The sequence below is a fragment of the Pseudophryne corroboree genome, unplaced genomic scaffold (assembly GCF_028390025.1).
Source record: "Pseudophryne corroboree isolate aPseCor3 unplaced genomic scaffold, aPseCor3.hap2 scaffold_423, whole genome shotgun sequence".
Classification (NCBI taxonomy): domain Eukaryota; kingdom Metazoa; phylum Chordata; class Amphibia; order Anura; family Myobatrachidae; genus Pseudophryne; species Pseudophryne corroboree.
The window spans coordinates 396,359-416,194 of record NW_026970056.1 but is presented as its reverse complement, the minus strand read 5'-3'; the positions used below and the strand labels follow the sequence as shown (position 1 = coordinate 416,194).

The 19,836-nt window shown below is 43.0% G+C and overlaps 13 non-coding genes across 13 annotated transcripts; all 13 read left to right on the top strand.

Annotated features, from left to right (window-relative positions):
* Positions 1 to 374: 374 nt before the first annotated feature.
* On the top strand, positions 375 to 538 carry LOC135025757 (U1 spliceosomal RNA). The gene has a single exon (XR_010222479.1). It is a non-coding gene; the product is annotated as a U1 spliceosomal RNA (small nuclear RNA).
* A 152-nt stretch (positions 539 to 690) lies between these two features.
* LOC135025671 (U1 spliceosomal RNA) lies at positions 691 to 853 on the top strand. Its single transcript, XR_010222402.1, has one exon. It is a non-coding gene; the product is annotated as a U1 spliceosomal RNA (small nuclear RNA).
* Positions 854 to 1,527: 674 nt separating this feature from the next.
* LOC135025530 (U1 spliceosomal RNA) lies at positions 1,528 to 1,690 on the top strand. The gene has a single exon (XR_010222266.1). It is a non-coding gene; the product is annotated as a U1 spliceosomal RNA (small nuclear RNA).
* Positions 1,691 to 2,662: 972 nt separating this feature from the next.
* Positions 2,663 to 2,826, top strand: LOC135025540 (U1 spliceosomal RNA). Its single transcript, XR_010222276.1, has one exon. It is a non-coding gene; the product is annotated as a U1 spliceosomal RNA (small nuclear RNA).
* A 152-nt stretch (positions 2,827 to 2,978) lies between these two features.
* On the top strand, positions 2,979 to 3,141 carry LOC135025578 (U1 spliceosomal RNA). Its single transcript, XR_010222312.1, has one exon. It is a non-coding gene; the product is annotated as a U1 spliceosomal RNA (small nuclear RNA).
* Positions 3,142 to 3,811: 670 nt separating this feature from the next.
* LOC135025617 (U1 spliceosomal RNA) lies at positions 3,812 to 3,976 on the top strand. Its single transcript, XR_010222351.1, has one exon. It is a non-coding gene; the product is annotated as a U1 spliceosomal RNA (small nuclear RNA).
* Positions 3,977 to 4,125: 149 nt separating this feature from the next.
* LOC135025603 (U1 spliceosomal RNA) lies at positions 4,126 to 4,288 on the top strand. Its single transcript, XR_010222337.1, has one exon. It is a non-coding gene; the product is annotated as a U1 spliceosomal RNA (small nuclear RNA).
* Positions 4,289 to 4,962: 674 nt separating this feature from the next.
* Positions 4,963 to 5,126, top strand: LOC135025549 (U1 spliceosomal RNA). Its single transcript, XR_010222285.1, has one exon. It is a non-coding gene; the product is annotated as a U1 spliceosomal RNA (small nuclear RNA).
* A 152-nt stretch (positions 5,127 to 5,278) lies between these two features.
* Positions 5,279 to 5,441, top strand: LOC135025615 (U1 spliceosomal RNA). The gene has a single exon (XR_010222349.1). It is a non-coding gene; the product is annotated as a U1 spliceosomal RNA (small nuclear RNA).
* Positions 5,442 to 6,115: 674 nt separating this feature from the next.
* LOC135025547 (U1 spliceosomal RNA) lies at positions 6,116 to 6,279 on the top strand. The gene has a single exon (XR_010222283.1). It is a non-coding gene; the product is annotated as a U1 spliceosomal RNA (small nuclear RNA).
* Positions 6,280 to 6,431: 152 nt separating this feature from the next.
* Positions 6,432 to 6,594, top strand: LOC135025591 (U1 spliceosomal RNA). Its single transcript, XR_010222325.1, has one exon. It is a non-coding gene; the product is annotated as a U1 spliceosomal RNA (small nuclear RNA).
* A 674-nt stretch (positions 6,595 to 7,268) lies between these two features.
* LOC135025568 (U1 spliceosomal RNA) lies at positions 7,269 to 7,432 on the top strand. Its single transcript, XR_010222303.1, has one exon. It is a non-coding gene; the product is annotated as a U1 spliceosomal RNA (small nuclear RNA).
* A 152-nt stretch (positions 7,433 to 7,584) lies between these two features.
* Positions 7,585 to 7,747, top strand: LOC135025659 (U1 spliceosomal RNA). Its single transcript, XR_010222391.1, has one exon. It is a non-coding gene; the product is annotated as a U1 spliceosomal RNA (small nuclear RNA).
* The last annotated feature ends 12,089 nt before the right edge of the window (positions 7,748 to 19,836 follow it).

The window sequence follows — 19,836 nt, the reverse complement described above, 5'->3', positions numbered from 1 at the left end:
GTTTAATGCGAACTAGGGGTCATCCAAGCGCCGCAAAAGGCCGCCATGCCCTGCACGCCCCTTTTCTCTTTTCATATGCAGACGAGGGTTGAAGCCAACTTTGACCCACTGCTTGGATGACATCACCATATGCAAATCCATCTGCTGCAGGCCTTCCCCCAGGAATGCTTGTACTAGTTGTTGCATTTGGTTTGTTGTTTGGGGGTGCTTCAGTATTAGGCTGCCTTCTGCCCTCCCATGTTTATCTGAAAATATGTGTTCTCCCTGCAGTTGTTGTCCCCAGATGAGAGTTCCCTTGTGCTGCCTCAGTTGAATCTCCTTTACTTGACAGAGATGTGCCTGAGCAGCGGCCCTCCCCAGCCCTATCCCAAATCATACTTATTTTGCATAGGCGATACCATGGTCATGAAGATTGTTCTCCCAGGGTGAGGTTCATTCATTGCATTCTGGGTATGCTGACCCCTGTGATTTCCCCAAATGTGGGAAACTCAACTGCATTATTTGTGGTAGTGGGGGACTGTGTTTGTGCTTTCCTCTGGACAGCTCTGGTAAAAGTCAGATTTATTTGTCTCAGATCTTCCTCTAGCCTTGTTCTTCTTTCGAGAGTTCCCTTGTGCTGCCTCAGTTGGATCTCTTTCACTTGACAGGGGGGTGCCCGAGCAGCGACCCTCCCCAGCTCTAGCCCAACTCCTACTTACTTGCCAGGTGAGATACTATGATCATGAAGGTGCTTCTCCCAGGGCAAGGCTCACCCATTGCACTCTGGGTGTGGTGCCCCTGCGATTTCCCCAAATGTGGGAAGCTTGACTGCATAATTTGTGTTTCCCCTGGTCGGCTCTCGTATAATTCAGATCTCTTTGTCTCAGGTCTCTCTCCAGCCTAGTTTGCTGTCTGTTTCCACTTCTTTTTTCATGAGCCCCTCCCTTTTATACCCTTGTGCACTATCCTGACTTCTCCTCCTGTCTGCTTACTTTGTGCCTTCCAATGCACAATGCAAACTACAGGTAGTGCTGTAGGGCCCACACCCTTTTACTTGCCGTACAGAGCAGCTCTGGAGCTGTTACAGTGCCCAGCTACTGCAAGAAATCAGCTTGAATGCTTCAGGGGCTGGGGCACAGCCAACATGAGCCCCACACCGAAGGAGGGTGGAGGTGTTTAATGTGAACTAGGGGTCATCCAAGCGCCGCAAAAGGCCGCCATGCCCTGCACGCCCCTTTTCTCTTTTCATATGCAGACGAGGGTTGAAGCCAACTTTGACCCACTGCTTGGATGACATCACCGTATGCAAATCCATCTGCTGCAGGCCTTCCCCCAGGAATGCTTGCACTAGTTGTTGCATTTGGTTTGTTGTTTGGGGGTGCTTCAGTATTAGGCAGCCTTCTGCCCTCCCATGTTCATCTGAAAATATGTGTTCTCCCTGCAGTTGTTGTCCCCAGATGAGAGTTCCCTTGTGCTGCCTCAGTTGAATCTCCTTTACTTGACAGAGATGTGCCTGAGCAGCGGCCCTCCCCAGCCCTATCCCAAATCATACTTATTTTGCATAGGAGATACCATGGTCATGAAGATTGTTCTCCCAGGGTGAGGTTCATTCATTGCATTCTGGGTATGCTGACCCCTGTGATTTCCAAAATGTGGGAAACTCGACTGCATTATTTGTGGTAGTGGGGGACTGTGTTTGTGCTTTCCTCTGGTCAGCTCTGGTAAAAGTCAGATTTATTTGTCTCAGATCTTCCTCTAGCCTTGTTCTTCTTTCGAGAGTTTCCTTGTGCTGCCTCAGTTGGATCTCTTTCACTTGACAGAGGGGTGCCCGAGCAGCGACCCTCCCCAGCTCTAGCCCAACTCCTACTTACCTGCCAGGTGAGATACTATGATCATGAAGGTGCTTCTCCCAGGGCAAGGCTCACCCATTGCACTCTGATTTCCCCAAATGTGGGAAGCTTGACTGCATAATTTGTGTTTCCCCTGGTCGGCTCTCGTATAATTCAGATCTCTTTGTCTCAGGTCTCTCTCCAGCCTAGTTTGCTGTCTGTTTCCACTTCTTTTTTCATGAGCCCCTCCCTTTTATACCCTTGTGCACTATCCTGACTTCTCCTCCTGTCTGCTTACTTTGTGCCTTCCAATGCACAATGCAAACTACAGGTAGTGCTGCAGGGCCCACACCCTTTTACTTGCCGTACAGAGCAGCTCTGGAGCTGTTACAGTGCCCAGCTGCTGCAAGAAATCAGCTTGAATGCTTCAGGGGCTGGGGCATAGCCAACATGAGCCCCACACCGAAGGAGGGTGGAGGTGTTTAATGCGAACTAGGGGTCATCCAAGCGCCGCAAAAGGCCGCCATGCCCTGCACGCCCCTTTTCTCTTTTCATATGCAGACGAGGGTTGAAGCCAACTTTGACCCACTGCTTGGATGACATCACCGTATGCAAATCCATCTGCTGCAGGCCTTCCCCCAGGAATGCTTGCACTAGTTGTTGCATTTGGTTTGTTGCTTGGGGGTGCTTCAGTATTAGGCAGCCTTCTGCCCTCCCATGTTCATCTGAAAATATGTGTTCTCCCTGCAGTTGTTGTCCCCAGATGAGAGTTCCCTTGTGCTGCCTCAGTTGAATCTCCTTTACTTGACAGAGATGTGCCTGAGCAGCGGCCCTCCCCAGCCCTATCCCAAATCATACTTATTTTGCATAGGAGATACCATGGTCATGAAGATTGTTCTCCCACGGTGAGGTTCATTCATTGCATTCTGGGTATGCTGACCCCTGTGATTTCCCCAAATGTGGGAAACTCGACTGCTTTATTTGTGGTAGTGGGGGACTGTGTTTGTGCTTTCCTCTGGTCAGCTCTGGTAAAAGTCAGATTTCTTTGTCTCAGATCTTCCTTTAGCCTTGTTCTTCTTTCGAGAGTTCCCTTGTGCTGCCTCAGTTGGATCTCCTTCACTTGACAGGGGGGTACCCGAGCAGCGACCCTCCCCAGCTCTAGCCCAACTTCTACTTACCTGGCAGGTGAGATACTATGATCATGTAGGTGCTTCTCCCAGGGCAAGGCTCACCCATTGCACTCTGGGTGTGCTGCTCCTGCGATTTCCCCAAATGTGGGAAACTTGACTGCATAATTTGTGTTTCCCCTGGTCGGCTCTCGTATAATTCAGATCTCTTTGTCTCAGGTCTCTCTCCAGCCTAGTTTGCTGTCTGTTTCAACTTCTCTTTTCTTGAGCCGCTCCCTTCTATGCCCTTGCGCACTATCCTGACTTCTCCCGTCTGCTTACTTTGTGCCTTCCAATGCACAATGCAAACTACAGGTAGTGCTGCAGGGCCCACACCCTTTTACTTGCCGTTCAGAGCAGCTCTGGAGCTGTTACAGTGCCCAGCTGCTGCAATAAATCAGCTTGAATGCTTCAGGGGATGGGGCATGGCCAACATGAGCCCCACACCAAAGGAGGGTGGGGTGTTTAATGCGAACTAGGGGTCATCCAAGCACCGCAAAAGGCCGCCATGCCCTGCACGCCCCTTTTCTCTTTTCATATGCAGATGAGGGTTGAAGCCAACTTTGACCCACTGCTTGGATGACATCACCGTATGCAAATCCGTCTTCTGCAGAACTTCCCCCAGGAATGCTTGCACTAGTTGTTGCATTTGGTTTGTTGTTTGGGGGTGCTTCAGTATTAGGCAGCCTTCTGCCCTCCCATGTTCATCTGAAAATATGTGTTCTCCCTGCAGTTGTTGTCCCCAGATGAGAGTTCCCTTGTGCTGCCTCAGTTGAATCTCCTTTACTTGACAGAGATGTGCATGAGCAGCGGCCCTCCCCAGCCCTATCCCAAATCATACTTATTTTGCATAGGAGATACCATGGTCATGAAGATTACTCTCCCAGGGTGAGGTTCATTCATTGCATTCTGGGTATGCTGACCCCTGTGATTTCCCCAAATGTGGGAAACGCGACTGCTTTATTTGTTGGTAGTGGGGGACTGTGTTTGTGTTTTCCTCTGCTCTCTGGTAAAAGTCAGATTTCTTTGTTTCAGATCTTCCTCTAGCCTTGTTCTTCTTTCGAGAGTTTCCTTGTGCTGCCTCAGTTGGATCTCCTTCACTTGACAGGGGGGTGCCCGAGCAGCGACCCTCCCCAGCTCTAGCCCAACTCCTACTTACCTGCCAGGTGAGATACTATGATCATGAAGGTGCTTCTCCCAGGGCAAGGCTCACCCATTGCACTCTGGGTGTGCTGCCCCTGCGATTTCCCCAAATGTGGGAAACTTGACTGCATAATTTGTGTTTCCCCTGGTCAGGTCTCGTATAATTCAGATCTCTTTGTCTCAGGTCTCTCTCCAGCCTAGTTTGCTGTCTGTTTCCACTTCTCTTTTCTTGAGCCGCTCCCTTCTATGCCCTTGCGCACTATCCTGACTTCTCCTCCTTTCTGCTTACTTTGTGCCTTCCAACGCACAATGCGAACTACAGGTAGTGCTGCAGGGCCCACACCCTTTTACTTGCCTTACAGAGCAGCTCTGGAGCTGTTACAGTGCCCAGCTGCTGCAAGAAATCAGCTTGAATGCTTCAGGGGCTGGGGCATAGCCAACATGAGCCCTACACCGAAGGAGGGTGGAGGTGTTTAATGCAAACTAGGGGTCAGCCAAGTGCCGCAAAAGGCCACCATGCCCTGCACGCCCCTTTTCTCTTTTCATATGCAGACGAGGGTTGAAGCCAACTTTGACCCACTGCTTGGATGACATCACCATATGCAAATCTATCTGCTGCAGGCCTTCCCCCAGGAATGCTTGCACTAGTTGTTGCATTTGGTTTGTTGTTTGGGGGTGCTTCAGTATTAGGCAGCCTTCTGCCCTCCCATGTTCATCTGAAAATATGTGTTCTCCCTGCAGTTGTTGTCCCCAGATGAGAGTTCCCTTGTGCTGCCTCAGTTGAATCTCCTTTACTTGACAGAGATGTGCCTGAGCAGCGGCCCTCCCCAGCCATATCCCAAATCATACTTATTTTGCATAGGAGATACCATTGTTATGAAGATTGTTCTCCCAGGGTGCGGTTCATTCATTGCACTCTGGGTATGCTGACCCCTGTGATTTCCCCAAATGTGGGAAACTCGACTGCATTATTTGTGGTAGTGGTGGACTGTGTTTGTGCTTTCCTCTGGTCAGCTCTGGTAAAAGTCAGATTTCTTTGTCTCAGATCTTCCTCTAGCCTTGTTCTTCTTTCGAGAGTTCCTTTGTGCTGCCTCAGTTGGATCTCCTTCACTTGACAGGGGGGTGCCCGAGCAGCGACCCTCCCCAGCTCTAGCCCAACTCCTACTTACCTGCCAGGTGAGATACTATGATCATGAAGGTGCTTCTCCCAGGGCAAGGCTCACCCATTGCACTCTGGGTGTGCTGCTCCTGCGATTTCCCCAAATGTGGGAAACTTGACTGCATAATTTGTGTTTCCCCTGGTCAGGTCTCGTATAATTCAGATCTCTTTGTCTCAGGTCTCTCTCCAGCCTAGTTTGCTGTCTGTTTCCACTTCTCTTTTCTTCAGCAGCTCCCTTCTATGCCCTTGCGCACTATCCTGACTTCTCCTCCTTTCTGCTTACTTTGTGCCTTCCAACGCACAATGCGAACTACAGGTAGTGCTGCAGGGCCCACAACCTTTTACTTGCCTTACAGAGCAGCTCTGGAGCTGTTACAGTGCCCAGCTGCTGCAAGAAATCAGCTTGAATGCTTCAGGGGCTGGGGCATAGCCAACATGAGCCCCACACCGAAGGAGGGTGGAGGTGTTTAATGCAAACTAGGGGTCAGCCAAGTGCCGCAAAAGGCCACCATGCCCTGCACGCCCCTTTTCTCTTTTCATATGCAGACGAGGGTTGAAGCCAACTTTGACCCACTGCTTGGATGACATCACCATATGCAAATCTATCTGCTGCAGGCCTTCCCCCAGGAATGCTTGCACTAGTTGTTGCATTTGGTTTGTTGTTTGGGGGTGCTTCAGTATTAGGCAGCCTTCTGCCCTCCCATGTTCATCTGAAAATATGTGTTCTCCCTGCAGTTGTTGTCCCCAGATGAGAGTTCCCTTGTGCTGCCTCAGTTGAATCTCCTTTACTTGACAGAGATGTGCCTGAGCAGCGGCCCTCCCCAGCCATATCCCAAATCATACTTATTTTGCATAGGAGATACCATTGTTATGAAGATTGTTCTCCCAGGGTGCGGTTCATTCATTGCACTCTGGGTATGCTGACCCCTGTGATTTCCCCAAATGTGGGAAACTCGACTGCATTATTTGTGGTAGTGGTGGACTGTGTTTGTGCTTTCCTCTGGTCAGCTCTGGTAAAAGTCAGATTTCTTTGTCTCAGATCTTCCTCTAGCCTTGTTCTTCTTTCGAGAGTTCCTTTGTGCTGCCTCAGTTGGATCTCCTTCACTTGACAGGGGGGTGTCCGAGCAGCGACCCTCCCCAGCTCTAGCCCAACTCCTACTTACCTGCCAGGTGAGATACTATGATCATGAAGGTGCTTCTCCCAGGGCAAGGCTCACCCATTGCACTCTGGGTGTGCTGCCCCTGCAATTTCCCCAAATGTGGGAAACTTGACTGCATAATTTGTGTTTCCCCTGGTCGGCTCTCGTATAATTCAGATCTCTTTGTCTCAGGTCTCTCTCCAGCCTAGTTTGCTGTCTGTTTCCACTTCTCTTTTCTTGAGCCCCTCCCTTCTATACCCTTGTGCACTATCCTGACTTCTCCTCCCGTCTGCTTACTTTGTGCCTTCCAATGCACAATGCAAACTACAGGTAGTGCTGCAGGGCCCACACCCTTTTACTTGCCTTACAGAGCAGCTCTGGAGCTGTTACAGTGCCCAGCTGCTGCAAGAAATCAGCTTGAATGCTTCATGGGATGGGGCATGGCCAACATGAGCCCCACACCAAAGGAGGGTGGGGGTGTTTAATGCGATCTAGGGGTCATCCAAGCGCCGCAAAAGGCCGCCATGCCCTGCACGCCCCTTTTCTCTTTTCATATGCAGATGAGGGTTGAAGCCAACTTTGACCCACTGCTTGGATAACATCACCATATGCAAATCCATCTGCTGCAGGCCTTCCCCCAGGAATGCTTGCACTAGTTGTTGCATTTGGTTTGTTGTTTGGGGGTGCTTCAGTATTAGGCAGCCTTCTGCCCTCCCATGTTCATCTGAAAATATGTGTTCTCCCTGCAGTTGTTGTCCCCAGATGAGAGTTCCCTTGTGCTGCCTCAGTTGAATTAACTTTACTTGACAGAGAGGTGCCTGAGCAGCGGCCCTCCCCAGCCCTATCCCAAATCATACTTATTTTGCATAGGAGACACCATGGTCATGAAGATTGTTCACCCAGGGTGAGGTTCATTCATTGCATTCTGGGTATGCTGACCCCTGTGATTTCCCCAAATGTGGGAAACTCGCCTGCATTATTTGTGGTAGTGGGGGACTGTGTTTGTGTTTTCCGCTGGTCAGCTCTGGTAAAAGTCAGATTTCTTTGTCTCAGATCTTCCTCTAGCCTTGTTCTTCTTTCGAGAGTTCCATTGTGCTGCCTCAGTTGGATCTCCTTCACTTGACAGGGGGGTGCCCGAGCAGCGACCCTCCCCAGCTCTAGCCCAACTCCTACTTACCTGCCAGGTGAGATACTATGATCTTGAAGGTGCTTCTCCCAGGGCAAGGCTCACCCATTGCACTCTGGCTGTGCTGCCCCTGCGATTTCCCCAAATGTGGGAAACTTGACTGCATAATTTGTGTTTCCCCTGGTCGGCTCTCGTATAATTCAGATCTCTTTGTCTCAGGTCTCTCTCCAGCCTAGTTTGCTGTCTGCTTCCACTTCTCTTTTCTTGAGCCGCTCCCTTCTATGCCCTTGCGCACTATCCTGACTTCTCCCGTCTGATTACTTTGTGCCTTCCAACGCACAATGCGAACTACAGGTAGTGCTGCAGGGCCCACACCCTTTTATTTGCCTTACAGAGCAGCTCTGGAGCTGTTACAGTGCCCAGCTGCTGCAAGAAATCAGCTTGAATGCTTCAGGGGCTGGGGCATAGTCAACATGAGCCCCACACCGAAGGAGGGTGGAGGTGTTTAATGCGAACTAGGGGTCATCCAAGCGCCGCAAAAGGCCGCCATGCCCTGCATAACCCTTTTCTCTTTTCATATGCAGATGAGGGTTCCAGCCAACTTTGGCCCACTGCTTGGATGACATCACCGTATGCAAATTCGTCTCCTGCAGACCTTCCCCCAGGAATGCTTGTACTAGTTATTGCATATGGTTTGATATTTGATGGTGCTTCAGTATTAGGCAGCCTTCCGCCCTCCCATGTTCATCTGAAAAGATGTGGTCTCCCTGCAGTTGTTGTCCCCAGACGAGAGTTCCCTTGTGCTTCCTCAGTTGAATCTCCTTAACTTGACGGGGGAGGGGCTGCCCGAGCAGCCACCCTCCCCAGCCCTATCCCAACTCATACTTATTTTGCATATGAGATCTCTATATCATGAAGATTGTTCTCACAGGGTGAGGTTCATCCATTATATTTTAAAATAGGAAGGTTCAAATTACATATTTGAATTGCATCTATGTGCTGGATTCAAATGTCCCCCCCCCCTTCCTTTCTCAATTGTGCCCGTCAGCAGCTATTCTAAGGTTGCTGCCAATGGGTGTGACACATTAATTTCTTCTGTGGGGTACACTGGACTCCACAAGGATTCACATTGGGGTGTAGAGTAGGATCTTGATCTGAGGCACCAACCGGCTCAAAGCTTTTGACTGTTCCCAAGATGCTCAGCGCATTCTCCTCTATAACCCCGCTTCCATGAACAGGGAGCTCAGTTTGTAGTTGTTGCCTTCAGTAGCAGGCCACTTAACAGGGGCCTGCCTCAAGCAGCCTATTCTTAGCTATTAATTTTGACAAGAAAAGAAGAACTTTTTTTATGAGAATCTACAAGGGCTGCAGCAGGCTAGGTCTAATAGACATCTTTACTGCAGCTTCATCACTCCCAGCGGCACTGTATACTCCCGTGCCCTGGTTGCTGGGTCACTGCAGCGGAGGCTCCGGTTTCTTCCTAAGGTCAGTCACACACAATGTAACACCCCGGTATAACAAGTGTGTAAACTATGTGGAACAGGTCAGGGATACCTTGATGGACTATTCCTCCTTCAGCAGCAGCTCTTCTCTATTCCTGGCAGAGAGGCAAGGTTTCCCCAGACACAAAGAAAGGCAGGCAGGGCTTTGTATGAAAGAATAAATGGTTTACCACATAACTCAGAAAAGGAACTGATTACAGTAGGGAAGGGAAAGATTTGATTCAAGCAACTTAAACACAGACACCATATACACTTTAAGTCATTACACAAATGGTAATATAACTAAATCTGAGATTAATACTATGTTGCTTAGTAATAGAAATCAACTTATGCAGACAATATTTAAGTCCCAGATAACATTGGTGTCACTGCAGGGAGTCTCTATGTGCACGTTGGGGCCCGGTTATGTTGTTACATAGTTATATGCAGCTATTGTCTCCTTTAGCTGTGAACAAAATATTGTAGCTCTGTGTAGTAAAGATGATTGTTTAAAACAAACTGAAGCTGCTTCCCATGTAAATCGCTGCATAGGTATAGTAAATATAGGATAATGTCCTTTGCAGTGGAGTAGGTTTCAGTATAAATATGGATTTATCTCACCCAGTCAATAGATGTTTCTGAGGCAGTTTCCCCTCAGATGTAGGCCAGTCAGCATTGGTATAAAGGCTTTATACTCTCCTGTCTCTGACACTTGCTGTGCACTCTCTTGGCTGAGAGTGTCATGGCGTTCTTACTTGTTAATTGCTGCACTTCCACTGCTGTATTTTGCACTACTGCTTACTCTCTCATGCAATTTTCAGCTTATTTGTCTCCCCTCTCTCAGCTGCTCATCTCTGCGTAATGGCGTCGCCAGCTCTTTCCTCACCATGGCTCCAACTGACTTCTCAAACTGCTGTTCAATTTTCTTTTAAATAAACTTTATTTAAAATGGCACAGGCAACTACACTGTTGTCAAAAATGTCCTTGTTGTTATGGGATATCACACGTGCCCCCCCCCCAAAACATGCGTGTCCTCACGCATTTTGGTTTTATCCCTATATAAACTTCTCACTATATCCAGTCACATTCATTAGTGAACACAGATTATGTCTGAAACATTAACATTTATCAACATTTTTAACATCAGTATCTGATAGGTATAATTCCTTTTGTGCTATAGTACATTAACACATGCTCCTGGAGCAATCGGTTGAAATCTGGACAGTATATGGTCTTGAAAAGTTTGTCTAGGAAACCTCAACCCCCCTGCCATGGATGAGTATTGAACTCTTTCTAAACTGTCTTTGGGACATGCTGTACAAAACTGCAGCTGACTATGGTGGTTTTCTGTTTTGCAAGCCCTAGTCTTCTTGCCTCCTTGTCGGTGACAAACCACCTTAGTCTGCTGTAAATACATTTTATGAGCCTCTTCCATTCCATCTTGGGATTCAGTATCACAGCTGGTTTGGGACAATGGATTCTGGAGAGAAAGAGGCAGCAAGGTTCTTCTTACAGAACAGGTTGGACAGTTTCGGCACCATCTCTTGATGTCTTCCCTCATTTCAACCCAAAAGAACTTTTTCCAGATGCTTGTTTCCATCCTTTTGCACCCAGGGTGACCTGACTTGTTGTGATATTCTTCAAGCACATAACAAGCACTTTGTCTTGGAATTACAAGTTGACTGATCCTATAATGAGTATTAGGATCCACACTACATCGAACCAACTGTCCTTTCTCTTCAAACAGCCTTTCTCGCTGTCTCAACAACTTCAGGAGTTCTGGCGAGGATTCTTGCCTTTGTCGCTTGGTCAGGTATTTCCCAATCTTCAGTAAGGCTTTGAGGTGTCTTATCATCTGACTTTTATCTTGCAGGTGGTCAAAACTGGTTCCTTGAATAGGTTGCTCACAGTTTCTAGAACTGGATGCTATATTATTCATGCCTAACATTGAAGCATTCTTTCGGATAATCTGGACACTGGAGATGGGCATTTCTATCATTATTTGGCTAGCCTTATTTTTTTCATGTTCCTCTCTTACAGATAATTCTGTTATCATTCTTCCCTTTTGTTTGGCTATCCCAGGTTGAAGGCCTTGTTTCTCCTGGAGCTTGTCAGTTTGAAACTCTCCTTGGAGTGCTGCTACGAGCTCCTCACAGCAGTTCCGCAACACATTCATGCCCACTATCACTGGAGGCAATCCATCATCTTGGGCAGTGGTGATGATGAAGCCTTGCTGTGGTAGCACTGTTCGTCCGATTTGAATTTCAGCTTCCGAGTATCCTTTGCAAGGGATGCAGTGCCCATTGCTTGCAATCGGGTTTATCAATGTGGAAGTTGACGGAAACATCTGTTCCTCAGTCCAATGCTGCTCAAACTGTGTTGCTTGTATTGTGGTCACTTGTGATCCAGTGTCTAAGAGAGCGGGCATTGAGACTCCATTGATGCAAACTTGAACCACCGGGCTTTGGCTAACATAACGGGTTAACCACATGAATTTGGAGTTTAAATGATCTGGCTGCTCAAATTCTCTCTTAATTTGTCCGCTTCCTTCACAGCTTTGAAAAATGGGTCGCCTTTGGGAGGCAAAGTGGTTGGAAAAAAGTGTCTCCCTGTTTCTATGTAGGTCCCATTGGGAACTGTTCAGTGGTCTCCTCTCCTGGCACCATTCCATTTCTTCATGGAGCAGTGCCTGCTGTCTCTTCAGAATCTGCAGGTCTCTGCGCATCTCTGTCACACCACGTGTCAGTTCAGCCAGCAGACTTCGTAACTCACTAGAAGAGTCAAATATGCATGTCTTTGAACATGGCACTGTCACTCCTTTTACTGTAGGTGGGTAAGTAGCTCCTTTAAAACTTGACTCCTGGGCATCAGAATTCTCTTGATACCGTGGCATCTCTGGAATAGACTCTTGTGGAACAGCCCCTGAAGTAAGACTGGAGCCTAGAACTTTAATCGCAGCCTCTTTAAAATCCAGGAATGTGCTTCCAGGCTTCTGCAATCTCAATAGTCGCAGCTGAGTTTTACAAATTCGCCACTTGCACCTTCAGTGAACTGGTCCAATAACATTTTCTCTTTGTCATGCACTTGCTCAGGGTCTGCTTGCTGAACATCTCTGAGTGCTTCCTGCAAGCTGAGGGCATAGCCCCGTAGTGACTCTCCTGGTTGTTGCTTTCGAGCAAAGAAGTGCATTTTAAGTTCTGACACTGTCCTTGTGTCAAATGTGGTAGCAAGCCTGTTGAGGATCTGGTCCACAGTCTTCTTCTCTTCAGTAGGCCAGGAAGTAACCTCTCTAAGTGCAAGCCCTTTCATCTGTTCCATCAAGATCTCCACCTTTTGCTGCTCTTTCAGTGGGTACAGACGAAACAAAGACTGCAGTAGTATCCTCATCAGTTTATTTTTGTCAATTACCATTTTAATAATCGGGTAAAGAAAATTAAGTGGATTTTTGAAAGAAAACAATACTGTCAATATACTATTAAAACAAATTAAAATGGTAAAAGTTATTGTACTTTAAGTAAAAATAAAAGAGCAAAAATATCAATCCCAGTTTTGGATTACTTTAATTAACAAAAAAAAATGCATATAGCAGAGGATAGTTTCAATCTGCCTACCTCTGGGCTATGGACCCAGCATGCTTCCATTACAGTACTCTGCTGCACATGTAATTGCAAGAGATCCTGAAGCACTCACTCATCATGGGAAAGTACCGATGTGTTTCTTCATTGGTTGATGGAAGAAACATCTTACAAAAACTCTCCAGATTATTGACTATTTAAAGTTTTTCTTGGAAACGTTCTAGATGAATGCTTATCAGCCTTTGTCAGTATGTACTTTTGCAAAGTGTCGCTGTGGCGCAATCAGTTAGTGTGTACGGCTATTAACCAAAAGGTTGGTGGTTCAATCCCACCCAGGGACGTAATTGACCTTGTTATCAGATTTTGGTGATCTTTAAGTAGACAAGTCAAAATTTCAAAAACCCTTGTTATGGTGTTGGGTACCTGGCCTTCTCTGATGTAATCAGAGTTAGATTTGATTCAGTGATTTTATAAAAACAGCTAGGAAGCACAATTTAGCAGTGGTTTGCAGAGAAAAAGAAATATGCTGGCAAAAAAATCCAATTGAATGATTAAACAGCTCTTCATTTTCTGGCTTTACTTTTATGCTAACAAATTTGTACTCTGAAAAGTGTCCACAAAGCCAAATATCTGATTAACATCTTTGTAGGAATGGTTTTTCACCTATTACTAAATTAAACTTGCTTCATTGGAAAGGCAGCAAGATGCATCCTCATTTCAATATCTACTGAAATAATACAGGTTGACACCAGGAAACATTAACGCCACTGCATCCTTGCTGCTTTCTCATGTGGAAGTCTGTTTAATGTGAAAACAAGGTGATATCTAATTAGCACACAGGTAAGGAATTAAGAAAATCTTTATTTAAGGGTGAAGATGTTTCTCACAAAATCGTTGCCCCAATGCATCATTGAAATTCAAGCTGGAAAGATGATTTTAATACATCACTTGTACATTTTGTATTGCTCTTCTGGTGACAATGTAGTTTGTTTTTGTCAATTACCATTTTAATAATCGGGTAAAGAAAATTAAGTGGATTTTTGAAAGAAAACAATACTGTCAATATACTATTAAAACAAATTAAAATGGTAAAAGTTATTGTACTTTAAGTAAAAATAAAAGCTAAAATATCAATCCCAGTTTTGGATTACTTTAATGAACAAAAAAAAATGCATATAGCAAAGGATAGTTTCAATCTGCCTACCTCTGGGTTATGGACCCAGCATGCTTCCATTACAGTACTCTGCTGCACATGTAAGTGCAAGAGATCCTGAAGCACTCACTCATCATGCGAAAGTACCAATGTGTTTCTTCATTGGTTGCTGGAAGAAACATCTTACAAAAACTCTCCAGATTATTGACTTTTTAAAGTTTTTCTAGGAAACGTTCTAGATGAATGCTTATTAGTCTTTGTCAGTATTTACTTTTTGCAAAGTGTCTCTGTGGCGCAATCGGTTAGTGTGTTCAGCTATTAATCAAAAGGTTGGTGGTTCAATCCCACCCAGGGACGTGATTGACCTTGTGATCAGATTTTGGTGATATTTAAGTAGACAAGTCAAAATTGCAAACCCCCTCTTATGGTGTAGGGTACCTGGCCTTCTCTGATGTAATCAGAGTTAGATTTAATTAAGTGATTTTATAAAAAAAACAGCTAGGAAGCACAATTTAGCAGTGGGTTGCAGAGAAAAAGAAAAATGCTGGCAGAAAAATCCAATTGAGTGATTAAACAGCTCTTCATTTTCTGGCTTTATTTTTATGATAACAAATTTGTTCTCTGAAAAGTGTCCACAAAGCCAAGTATCTGATTAACATCTTTGTAGGGATGGTTTTTCACCTATTACTAAATTAAACTTGCTTCATTGGAAAGGCAGCAAGATGTATCCTCATTTCAATATCTACGGAAATAATACAGGTTGACACCATGAAACATTAACGCCACTGCATCTTTGCTGTTTTCTCATGTGGAAGTCTGTTTAATGTGAAAACAAGGTGATCTCTAATTAGCACACAGGTAAGGAATTAAGAAAATCTTTATTTAAGGGTGAAGATGTTTCTCACAAAATCGTTGCCCCAATGCATCATTGAAATCCAAGCTGGAAAGATGATTTTAATATATTACTTGAACATTTTATATTGCTCTTCTGGTGATAATGTAGTTTGTTTTTGTCAATTACCATTTTAATAATCGGGTAAAGAAAATTAAGTGGATTTTTGAAAGAAAACAATACTGTCAATATACTATTAAAACAAATTAAAATGGTAAAAGTTATTGTACTTTAAGTAAAAATAAAAGAGCAAAAATATCAATCCCAGTTTTGGATTACTTTAATTAACAAAAAAAAATGCATATAGCAGAGGATAGTTTCAATCTGCCTACCTCTGGGTTAAGGACCCAGCATGCTTCCATTACAGTACTCTGCTGCACATGTAAGTGCAAGAGATCCTGAAGCACTCACTCATCATGGGAAAGTACCAATGTGTTTCTTCATTGGTTGATGGAAGAAACATCTTACAAAAACTCTCCACATTATTGACTTTTTAAAATGTTTCTAGGAATCGTTCTAGATGAATGCTTATTAGCCTTTGTCAGTATGGACTTTTGCAAAGTGTTGCTGTGGTGCAATCAGTTACTGCGTAAGGCTATTAACCAAAAGGTTGGTGGTTCAATCCCACCCAGGGACGTAATTGACCTTGTTATCAGATTTTGGTGATCTTTATGTAGACAAGTCAAAATTTCGAAAACCCCTGTTATGGTGTAGGGTACCTGGCCTTCTCTGATGTAATCAGAGTTAGATTTGATTCAGTGATTTTATAAAAACAGCTAGGAAGCACAATTTAGCAGTGGGTTGCAGAGAAAAAGAAATATGCTGGCAAAAAAATGCAATTGAGTGATTAAATAGCTCTTCATTTTCTGGCTTTATTTTTATGCTAACAAATTTGTTCTCTGAAAAGTGTCCACAAAGCCAAGTATCTGATTAACATCTTTGTAGGGATGGTTTTTCACCTATTACTAAATTAAACTTGCTTCATTGGAAAGGCAGCAAGGTGCATCCTCATTTCAATATCTACTGAAATAATACAGGTTGACACCAGGAAACATTAACGCCACTGCATCCTTGCTGCTTTCTCATGTGGAAGTCTGTTTAATGTGAAAACAAGGTGATATCTAATTAGCACACAGGTAAGGAATTAAGAAAATCTTTATTTAAGGGTGAAGATGTTTCTCACAAAATCGTTGCCCCAATGCATCATTGAAATTCAAGCTGGAAAGATGATTTTAATATATCATTTGTACATTTTGTATTGCTCTTCTGGTGACAATGTAGTTTGTTTTTGTCAATTACCATTTTAATAATCGGGTAAAGAAAATTAATTGGATTTTTGAAAGAAAACAATACTGTCAATATACTATTAAAACAAATTAAAATGGTAAAAGTTATTGTACTTTAAGTAAAAATAAAAGAGCAAAAATATCAATCCCAGTTTTGGATTACTTTAATTAACAAAAAAAATGCATATAGCAGAGGATAGTTTCAATCTGCCTACCTCTGGGTTATGGACCCAGCATGCTTCCATTACAGTACTCTGCTGCACATGTAAGTGCAAGAGATCCTGAAGCACTCACTCATCATGGGAAAGTACCAATGTGTTTCTTCATTGGTTGATGGAAGAAACATCTTACAAAAACTCTCCACATTATTGACTTTTTAAAATGTTTCTAGGAATCGTTCTAGATGAATGCTTATTAGCCTTTGTCAGTATGGACTTTTGCAAAGTGTTGCTGTGGCGCAATCAGTTACTGTGTAAGGCTAATAACCAAAAGGTTGGTGGTTCAATCCCACCCAGGGACGTAATTGACCTTGTTATCAGATTTTGGTGATCTTTATGTAGACAAGTCAAAATTTCAAACCCCCTCTTATGGTGTAGGGTACCTGGCCTTCTCTGATGTAATCAGAGTTAGATTTGATTCAGTGATTTTATAAAAACAGCTTGGAAGCACAATTTAGCAGTGGGTTGCAGAGAAAAAGAAATATGCTGGCAAAAAAATCCAATTGAGTGATTAAACAGCTCTTCATTTTCTGGCTTTATTTTTATGCTAACAAATTTGTTCTCTGAAAAGTGTCCACAAAGCCAAGTTTCTGATTAACACCTTTGTAGGGATGGTTTTTCACCTATTACTAAATTAAACTTGCTTCATTGGAAAGGCTGCAAGATGCATCCTCATTTGAATATCTACTGAAATAATATAGGTTGACACCAGGAAACATTAACGCCACTGCATCCTTGCTGCTTTCTCATGTGGAAGTCTGTTTAATGTGAAAACAAGGTGATATCTAATTAGCACACAGGTAAGGAATTAAGAAAATCTTTATTTAAGGGTGAAGATGTTTCTCACAAAATCGTTGCCCCAATGCATCATTGAAATTCAAGCTGGAAAGATTATTTTAATATATCACTTGTACATTTTGTATTGCTCTTCTGGTGACAATGTAGTTTGTTTTTGTCAATTACCATTTTAATAATCGGGTAAAGAAAATTAAGTGGATTTTTGAAAGAAAACAATACTGTCAATATACTATTAAAACAAATGAAAATGGTAAAAGTTATTGTACTTTAAGTAAAAATAAAAGAGCAAAAATATCAATCCCAGTTTTGGATTACTTTAATTAACAAAAAAAAACGCATATAGCAGAGGATAGTTTCATTCTGCCTACCTCTGGGCTATGGACCCAGCATGCTTCCATTACAGTACTCTGCTGCACATGTAATTGCAAGAGATCCTGAAGTACTCACTCATCATGGGAAAGTACCAATGTGTTTCTTCATTGGTTGATGGAAGAAACATCTTACAAAAACTCTCCAGATTATTGACTACTTAAAGTTTTTCTAGGAAACGTTCTAGATGAATGCTTATTAGCCTTTGTCAGTATGTACTTTTGCAAAGTGTCGCTGTGGCGCAATCAGTTAGTGTGTACGGCTATTAACCAAAAGGTTGGTGGTTCAATCCCACCCAGGGATGTAATTGACCTTGTTATCAGATTTTGGTGATCTTTAAGTAGACAAGTCAAAATTTCAAAAACCCCTGTTATGGTGTTGGGTACCTGGCCTTCTCTGATGTAATCAGAGTTAGATTTGATTCAGTGATTTTATAAAAACAGCTAGGAAGCACAATTTAGCAGTGGTTTGCAGAGAAAAAGAAATATGCTGGCAAAAAAATCCAATTGAGTGATTAAACAGCTCTTCATTTTCTGGCTTTATTTTTATGCTAACAAATTTGTTCTCTGAAAAGTGTCCACAAAGCCAAGTATCTGATTAACATCTTTGTAGGGATGGTTTTTCACCTATTACTAAATTAAACTTGCTTCATTGGAAAGGCAGCAAGATGCATCCTCATTTCAATATCTACTGAAATAATACAGGTTGACACCAGGAAACATTAACGCCACTGCATCCTTGCTGCTTTCTCATGTGGAAGTCTGTTTAATGTGAAAACAAGGTGATATCTAATTAGCACACAGGTAAGGAATTAAGAAAATCTTTATTTAAGGGTGAAGATGTTTCTCACAAAATCGTTGCCCCAATGCATCATTGAAATTCAAGCTGGAAAGATGATTTTAATATATCACTTGTACATTTTGTATTGCTCTTCTGGTGACAATGTAGTTTGTTTTTGTCAATTACCATTTTAATAATAGGGTAAAGAAAATTAAGTGGATTTTTGAAAGAAAACAATACTGTCAATATACTATTAAAACAAATTAAAATGGTAAAAGTTATTGTACTTTAAGTAAAAATAAAAGAGCAAAAATATCAATCCCAGTTTTGGATTACTTTAATTAACAAAAAAAAATGCATATAGCAGAGGATAGTTTCAATCTGCCTACCTCTGGGTTAAGGGGCCCAGCATGCTTCCATTGCAGTACTCTGCTGCACATGTAAGTGCAAGAGAACCTGAAGCACTCACTCATCATGGGAAAGTACCAATGCGTTTCTTCATTGGTTGATGGAAGAAACATCTTACAAAAACTCTCCAGATTATTGACTTTTTAAAGTTTTCTAGGAAACGTTCTAGATGAATGCTTATTAGCCTTTGTCAGTATGTACTTTTGCAAAGTGTCTCTGTGGTGCAATCGGTTAGTGTGTTTGGTTATTAACCAAAGGGTTGGTGGTTCAATCCCACCCAGGGATGTTATTGACCTTGTCATCAGATTTTGGTGATCTTTAAGTAGACAAGTCAAAATTTCAAACCCCCTCTTATGGTGTAGGGTACCTGGCCTACTCTGATGTAATCAGAGTTAGATTTGATTAAGTGATTTTATCAAAAAACAGCTAGGAAGCACAATTTAGCAGTGGTTTGCAGAGAAAATGAAATATGCTGGCAGAAAAATCCAATTGAGTGATTAAACAGCTCTTCATTTTCTGGCTTTATTTTTATGCTAACTAATTTGTTCTCTGAAAAGTGTCCACAAAGCCAAGTATCGGATTAACATCTTTGTAGGGATGGTTTTTCACCTATTACTAAATTAAACTTGCTTCATTGGAAAGGCAGCAAGATGCATCCTCATTTCAATATCTACTGAAATAATACAGGTTGACACCAGGAAACATTAACGCCACTGCATCCTTGCTGCTTTCTCATGTGGAAGTCTGTTTAATGTGAAAACAAGGTGATATCTAATTAGCACACAGGTAAGGAATTAAGAAAATCTTTATTTAAGGGTAAGATGTTTCTCACAAAATCGTTGCCCCAATGCATCATTGAGATTCAAGCTGGAAAGATGATTTTAATATATCATTTGTACATTTTGTATTGCTCTTCTGGTGACAATGTAGTTTGTTTTTGTCAATTACCATTTTAATAATCGGGTAAAGAAAATTAATTGGATTTTTGAAAGAAAACAATACTGTCAATATACTATTAAAACAAATTAAAATGGTAAAAGTTATTGTACTTTAAGTAAAAATAAAAGAGCAAAAATATCAATCCCAGTTTTGGATTACTTTAATTAACAAAAAAAAATGCATATAGCAGAGGATAGTTTCAATCTGCCTACCTCTGGGTTATGGACCCAGCATGCTTCCATTACAGTACTCTGCTGCACATGTAAGTGCAAGAGATCCTGAAGCACTCACTCATCATGGGAAAGTACCAATGTGTTTCTTCATTGGTTGATGGAAGAAACATCTTACAAAAACTCTCCACATTATTGACTTTTTAAAATGTTTCTAGGAATCGTT